Raw genomic sequence first — 8,458 nt, forward strand, 5'->3', positions numbered from 1 at the left:
ACAGTGTATTATTTGTGAAATTTTTTAAAATCGAGTAGTCCCTTATGTTCATATTAATCGACTCTAATACGAATGTATCTAGAAATATGCTAGTTCTAGATACATCTATATTGAAGTCAATTAATATGAATCAGAGGGATATTATTTCTGGAAATAAAGAAAAAAAAGGTATTATTTAAAAAAATCGTGAGCCACTGCGTGTGTGCATTTACACGCACGGGAGCAGGGTAAAGGCGCGCCCCTCCAGAGACTCAGCAGGGCACATCCGTCTTGGGCCGTAATCTGCAGCGAAATGGCCCGTCTGGAGCTTGGAGGGGTTAGAGGTACCGTGGCCCAACTTGCTTTGGTTAGTTTCCGACATGGACGAGTACCCAGGATAACAATGCAATGCGGCAGCTGCAGCACAATATCATCGACCTGACGGGGGTATGTGTGTGAACACTGTTGTTTCAAACAAATGGCCAATTATACTCCATTGTACAATGGTGATGGAGACTACTGGACATCCAAGATTTGATCCACACCGTCCGCGGGCTGTGTAGTCCATTGCCGTGACATTATTACAGATTTTGATTTTCCTCACAAGAATTAATCACATGGCCATCTCTGAGTCGATATTTTTCCTTTTCACCAGTCATTTCTGGTCATTTCAATGTAGTAACACCCTGCATCAATGAAGACAAAAGTGTGGTCGACCGCCGTCTTAGCCTGCTCTCTTCAGGTAAGCCATCACGCCAAGGCCAGCAACCAGGGCTGCCCCAGCCGCAACAGTGCTGTACGCGGAAGCCCATGCATCCCTTCCAGCATACTCGAAATCCGCTGAGGCGGCTCCTCGCTTACGACGGCCAATGCCAGAGTAATCCAAGTGCAACCTTAAACTCTGCAGGAGGGTGTAAGTTAGACCAACCCTTGGTAGGGAGGAAGAGCAGCTTTGTATGAACGGTGTTACCTTCCAACCGATTTGTCTAGAATGGTCCACAGCTGCTATAAGGTCGGCGTCTGATGAAAGTATGACCTTATCATGATCTTCATCTTCATACTGTGAAATGGTGTCACGGAAATGTCAGAAATTGACATAATGATACATGCATAGAGGTACATGCTGAGGATGGAGCTTGGCCAGTACCAAAATTTGAGGCAGGTTCAATTTATCAATGTCATCGCCAAGCCTTTGTAAGATGGAAGTTATCAGGTCTGTAAGACTGCTCGTGTCTGAAATTTGCAATGTCAAACATGAACCTCACAAACTGTAGTATAACTACTGAGCATGAAACCAGGCAAAATGATGATACAATTCCATTTAGCGTGAAATCAAAATGAAAGTGCATACCGCAGTTAAATCTGTGCATCCTGCCTTGTTTGTCCTGAATCTTGAACCCAAAAGTGTTTGATAAGCCTGAAGCTGGATAGAATGCTGATCGTCCTATATCTGTTGCCTCAGATGCCACTTTTGTTGACCCTTCACTGAGAAATGCCATAATAATTTAGCACGAAAAACCCGTCTCATCAGAATGATAAGGTGCAAAAGAGATGCTAACCTTCTGGAGTCATCATCATCATCAAGCGGCCCACTTGACATTGCTGAATCCCAGAACCTCTGCATCATGGAAGAAGTCGCCTCAGAGCCAGTTGCTGCGCTGTTTCCTACCTGAATACAACAAGAAGTTATAAAAACAAAACAGGCATGATATCTGTAGAAGTAATACAAAAGGATGTAATGAACGAGAACAAGACAATGCCCGTAAGTTAAGCTGCAACAATATTTAGCAGACTATGTAGCGGATACACTATCTAATGGTCCATATTATTTATATATCTAACACTTTGGTAACAAGTTGCTTTAGTAACTTCCATCATACTCCATCCGTTCCATTTTAATCCACATCCTAGAAAAAACCAGGCAAACTAGTACTGCATTTATTAGTACTAAGATATGTAAACAACCAATCCAAGCTACATTGGAAGTAATAAGTATTGACATCCAATATAGAGAGAGCATGGCCGCTTCATTTTCTGTGTTTTGTTGACTAAAAGCTAGAATGTAGATTTATGGAACAAAAAATTGGTCTAGAATGTAGATTAAAACAGAACGGAGGGAGTAGAACTTTAGAGCAGGAGGGATACAGATTGAATCCTTCACTCACACCAAAACACCGAGTAATTAGCCACTAACATATTGCCAATAATTATCTCCAAGGACCAAGCCATTGTGTTTATACTTTATACACAAACAAGCATAAGGAAATTGTTACTTACTGTTGCAATTGCAGCATGAGTTATGTGAAGGACATCGATAACAGTTAAAACGCTTCCATCTGGATGACAACACATTATTTTAATTTAATAGACTTCACAAAAAATTGAATTAGATCAAACAACATTGCTCGTTCATCCACGTACCAGTGTCTAGAACAGGCAGATGCAGAAACTTTCCATCATGCATTGTATGCAAGGCTTCAAGGATTGGAGTGTCAACCGTGGCACATTCTGGACTCTGAGTCATGACCTGTCAAAAGGAGTTTCAGACATGCTAGCATGACAGTTGAAGAGAACATACAGAAGAACATAACAAAGGTAGTTAAGAACATGAAAATAATCCATTTGGCTTTAAGTACCTTCTCAACTGTAGTAGACTCAGGGGGGAGATTCTGGGCTATAACACGCATCAATATATCTCTAGAGCTGATTGATGTAAAAAACAAAGTAGATTTCAGTTCAATGCTGGTTTAAAAATTACCAGTGATGTAATATTGAGGAAAATCACTCACGTCAGAATCCCCCCAGGCTTGTTTTCAATCGCAACAACTGCACAACTTACTTTCAGGTCAAGCATCTTTTTGATGCTGTCAACACGGTGTCAGTTGGTGCAACAGTGGCCACTCTAAGAAATTGAGGTCAGCTAATAAGTTGTTCCGTAACAGTAAGTCAAATTCTTGAAATACTTAAGAAGGTATTTATTTTAAAATGATAGGATATTACCTACTTTGAATTCTCAGATATAATGGTGGACAGTGTTGGCTTAAACATCCGTTCTCGAAGAGTTTCAACAAACGTGTTGGGGCCTGCAAATAAAATGTAAAACGGCATTAAGAAGTCAAACTACAGAGCCAAATCCTCACATAAGACACAGTACTGTTTATCACACAAGCAGCAGGTAAAAGACTACAGACCAGAAACAGATGTCCCCCAATGCTTCTCTACACCCTCAACAGCAGCAGCAATTGCTTTTCCTTTCTCAGCTGCCCTTTCCATTCGTGCAATAGCATCATATAGACACTTGGCTATGTCCAGCAGTGCAATGACTTCACCATTCTCCACCACAGGTAAATGTCTGAACTTACCTGGAATCACAGTCATAGTTTTTCAGGCAACATTACGAGAACCTGTAAGAAGGTAGCCAAATAATCGCGAGAAAGATTCACAAACCTTGTACCATCTTCTGCAAAGCCTCAACAGCAAGAGTTTCTGCGAGAACAAAGAGAGGGTTTCTTGTCATGACCTTGGAAACTGGTGTCTCTTCTAGCTTCAGTTCACGAGCAATAACCCTTGTGGCTATGTCCTGATACCAGCCAACAAAACACATCACAAAGTTAGAAATGAGAGTCAACCTGCCAGCGCGTTGATCTGCTGAAGAGAAGAAAGATCTACCTCACCTTGTCAGTAAGGATCCCACAGAGCAATGCATTGGAGTCCGTCAGCAAGACAGCATCAACTCTGCGCGCGGCCATCCTCCGACAAGCCTCATGCACAGACGTATGATCCGGTATCGTCAGTGCCTTGGACAGTCTCAGTCTCTTGACGGTTCTCTCCCCAGTCAATGTCCTGAGGGAGGCAACAATGTTCTGGTTACTTGATTTGCACGCATTTCGGTTTTATGCACTTTTTGCAACGCAAACATTTTGACTATGTTACTGAATTCAAATTCCACAAGCATACATATGCCTACCATCAAATAGATGAATGCAATTTGCAAGTTGCCACTGACAGCTTTATCGGTCATGTTGCTGCAAAGACTGAAATTAACGTATCCTAGTATGCTTCAGGGACTCGTTGAAATCAAATCTAGCATTGGCCTAAGGGACAAATATCTCGAAGGGCTAAGGGACAAATAACGCGTGACCAGAAAGCTATTCCATACAAATACCATATGCTTCCCCGTGTCTACACGGCAACGCGCAATTCAGAAGCGACGCTATCAATCGTGATGAAATGACTCATAGCAAGGAGCCAACAGGAGGACGGGGATAGTCACGTACGAAGTGGTGCGGGAGATGGTGGCGGAGGCCCTCCTGGGAGCGGCGAGGTCGTATCCGTTCTCCGCGGTCGACGCCCTCCTCCTGGTGCCGGGGACCGAGGACATGCTCCTCCGGGAGCCGTGCATCCCTCCTCCCCCGCCCCCGAAGCCGTCCATCTCCAGGCGCCGCGGGAAAAGGGGGGCCGCTCTCCGATCGGCGGCCGGCGACGGCGCTGATCCGGGGAGCAGGCCGCGGCGGCGAGTCGCGTCCCTCGATCCGCGAGCTCCGGATAGATTGGGGGAGGAGGAGACCGGAAAGGGAAGGCAAGCCAAGGCTGAGGCTGGATTGGTTCGACCAATTGGAATCTTCTCTTTTTTGAAGTCTGACGGGAAAGGAGGATTAATTTGGTGCTCCCATTTCTGCTGAAAAAGCTGCTGCGTGCACCCGACGTATCCTACACTGGGGCGAGGTACCTCGTGCTTCACGTGCCTTCTGGCAAGTGGGGCCTTGGTAACCTCCTACTCGGTATAATAAGAGCATTTTCCTCTTCACACACTCTATTGTATGGAACTCGTCCATCAAGAAGTTTCTTCCTCTACTTTTCCAAAAATAGATTTTTTAGTAATTTAAGATATACGTTTTTAGTTGCTAAAATCCAAGTATTTAAGGCCTTTCCTTCGTTGGGAAACAATTGTAGATTTTGACACTTTCGTCTTTTTCCCTGGCTTTTGATTCTTTTCTTTTTTGGAGGAGGATTTGGATTTTCGGTGGGATGCTTTTATACGATATAAACCGAACTAAGATCAGCCTCATCTAAGCCAACCTTTGATACCTCATCAACTAGATGCGAAAGAAGATGACCATCAAGTGGCATGTAGCTCCTCCACATCCAAATGAGAGGTATCCGACTTGTTCAACATTTTTGGGGTAATGTTTAAATTAGTCGGCACTATTATTTACTTTTTATTACTACCCAAGCTGACACCTACACTATTCAATTTTAGTAGAAATATTTGTAGTATTAAATGGAAGAAAGGATGTTGATTTTTTCCGTACCTGCCACGTCAAGGTTGCGAGCTCCCTTGCCCCGCATCGCCTTGGCCATTGTGTCCTCATTTGTCATAGAGGCACCATCATCAGTCACCACATGTCTACCACTTCGACACATATGAGTCGATACGGGAAATGGCAATTTAATTATCGTGAAGCGGGGGAGGCGATGTTGGTGTAGGCATCTCCCCCTGCGAACGAGTTGATGACTATATGGCGTGCACAAAGGAGTATCAGGTGCTGACGGTGGGACAATAGTGATTGTCGAAGCAATAATCCTACATCTATGGACTGCTCCTACACAGTGGTGTAGCTATGTGTAAGTGAGGAGGGGGCCACCGCCCCAGATTTGATTAGTTCTTTCTTTTTGGTATCTTTTCTTTACGATACTGGTTGCTTTTATCAAAGAATCCTAACTATCTTCTTTCTCTTGTTAATATTTTTTTATCTTTGATGTGTTTGTGGTTGAAGTTCATTAATGTACAATAAGATAAATTTAAGCCTTTGTCCATGCTATCAAGCAAAGATCTTATTAGTATATTGAACAACTTCGTGTTGGATATCATTTCCTATTTCATGAGTATCTATTTTGTGTGTTGATGCAAGTAAAATGCATGCATGAACTTTGTAGTTTGTTGACACATATTCTCACATATTTGCAATATATATGATGTTATATTCATGTTTTATATTTATTTTTTTGGATTTACCAATGATCACCTTTATTTTAATTATAACTTTGCAGGAGAGGAAAATCATGTTTTGTGTATTTTTAGCTTCTAGAGACATAAACGAAATCAAATGGAGCTAGGACTTTGGGATGTTAAAATTTAATCAAGAAAAGCGTTTGGAGCACTTGTGTAGTGGCCTCACCTGGTAGGGTGGCGATCCTCATGCTTATATGTGCTAGTCCCTGGATCAATCGCTAGCACACACAGTTAAGATGTAATATCAAGAAAAAGTCTTCATTACGTAGCATGATCCAGAAATACATAAAAGATTAGAATTTGCATAACATGCAAGGCTAGCATTACATCATAGTTATAAGGAATAAACATAGATAGCATGAAGTCCTTCATCTTTATGTGCCATTGATACGTCTCCGACGTATCGATAATTTCTTGTGTTCCATGCCACATTATTGATGTTATCTACATGTTTTATGCACACTTTATGTCATATTCGTGCATTTTCTGGAACTAACCTATTAACAAGATGCCGAAGTGCCGGCTCTCGTTTTCTGCTGTTTTTGGTTTCGAAATCCTAGTAACGAAATATTCTCGGAATCGGACGAAATCAACGCCAAAGATCTTAGAATCCCCGGAAGCATCCGGAACACACCGGAGAGGTCGGAGGGGGCCACGAGGCCACCAAACCCTAGGGCCGGCGCGGCCGGAGGGGGCCGCGCCGCCCTATGGTGTGGCCCCCCGTCGGCCCTCCTGCGCCGCCTCTTCGCCTATATAAAGCCCCCGGATCGAAAACCCCGATGCGAAGAACCACGATACGAAAAACCTTCCGCGAGCCGCCGCCATCGCGAAGCCAAGATCCGGGGGACAGGAGTCTCCGTTCCGGCACCCTGCCGGAGCGGGGAAGTGCCCCCGGAAGGCTTCTCCATCAACACCGCTGCCATCTCCACCGCCATCTTCATCACCGCTGCTGCTCCCATGAGGAGGGAGTAGTTCTCCATCGAGGCTCGGGGCTGTACCGGTAGCTATGTGGTTCATCTCTCTCCTATGTGTTTCAATACAATAATCTCATGAGCTGCCTTACATGATTGAGATTCATATGATGATGCTTGTAATCTAGATGTCATTATGCTAGTCAAGTGAGTTTTACTTATGTGATCTCCGGAGACTCCTTGTCCCACGTGTGTAAAGGTGACAGTGTGTGCACCGTGTGGGTCTCTTAGGCCATATTTCACAGAATACTTATTCACTGTTGAATGGCGTAGTGAAGTGCTTATTTATATCTCTTTAAGATTGCAATGTGTTTGTATCACAATTTATCTATGTGCTACTCTAGTGATTTGTTATTAAAGTAGTTTATTCCTCCTGCACGTGTGCAAAGGTGACAGTGCGTGCACCGTGTTAGTACTTGGTTTATGCTATGATCATGATCTCTTGTAGATTGCGAAGTTAACTATTGCTATGATAATATTGATGTGATCTATTCCTCCTACATATGCATGAAGGTGACAGTGTGCATGCTATGCTAGTACTTGGTTTAGTCTTTTGATCTATCTTACACTAAAGGTTACTAAAATATGAGCATTATTGTGGAGCTTGTTAACTCCGGCATTGAGGGTTCGTGTAATCCTACGCAATGTGTTCATCATCCAACAAAAGTGTAGAGTATGCATTTATCTGTTCTGTTATGTGATCAATGTTGAGAGTGTCCACTAGTGAAAGTGTAATCCCTAGGCCTTGTCCCTAAATACCGCTGAGTTACTACTCGTTGCGTTACTACCGTCGCGTTACTACTGCTACATTACTACCGCTTGTTTACTCGTCCTGGGCAAAGCACTTTTCTGGTGTCGTTGCCGTTGCTACTACTTATTCATACCACCTGTATTTCACTATCTCTTCGCCGAACTAGTGCACCTATTAGGTGTGTTGGGGACACAAGAGACTTCTTGCTTTGTGGTTGCAGGGTTGCATGAGAGGGATATCTTTGACCTCTTCCTCCCCGAGTTCGATAAACCTTGGGTATCCACTTAAGGGAAACTTGCTGCTGTTCTACAAACCTCTGCTCTTGGAGGCCCAACACCGTCTACAAGAATAGAAGCTCCCGTAGATATCAAGCACTTTTCCGGCGCCGTTGCGGGGAGGAAAGGTAAAAGGCTCTCATACTACGGTCTCAGGTAAAGTACTTTTCTGGCGCCGTCGTGTGTGTGCTCGAAGCTATTTCCTTTAGATCCTGCAATTGCATCTTTTTGTTTCTTGTTTACACTAGTTTGGCATAATGTACAAGAGTGAGCTTCTTATTCTATTTCCTGATTTAAAATATGGATTGTTTGATGCGAAAATTAAAAAACCTATGAAATCTTCTTTGCATGCTGGTAGTAATATTAGTATGAACGCTTTGAACACCATTGTTGATAATGATATAGAAAGTTCTAAGCTTGGGGAAGCTGGTTTTCATGATATTTTTAGTCCCCCAAGCATTGAGGAGAA

General features: G+C 43.3%; 1 pseudogene; it reads right to left on the reverse strand.

Moving 5' to 3' along the window:
* Window positions 1-429: 429 nt before the first annotated feature.
* On the reverse strand, window positions 430-4,426 carry LOC124661129 (annotated as a pseudogene).
* Between the last annotated feature and the right edge of the window lie 4,032 nt (window positions 4,427-8,458).

Source organism: Lolium rigidum, chromosome 6 (assembly GCF_022539505.1).
Source record: "Lolium rigidum isolate FL_2022 chromosome 6, APGP_CSIRO_Lrig_0.1, whole genome shotgun sequence".
Lineage (NCBI taxonomy): Eukaryota > Viridiplantae > Streptophyta > Magnoliopsida > Poales > Poaceae > Lolium > Lolium rigidum.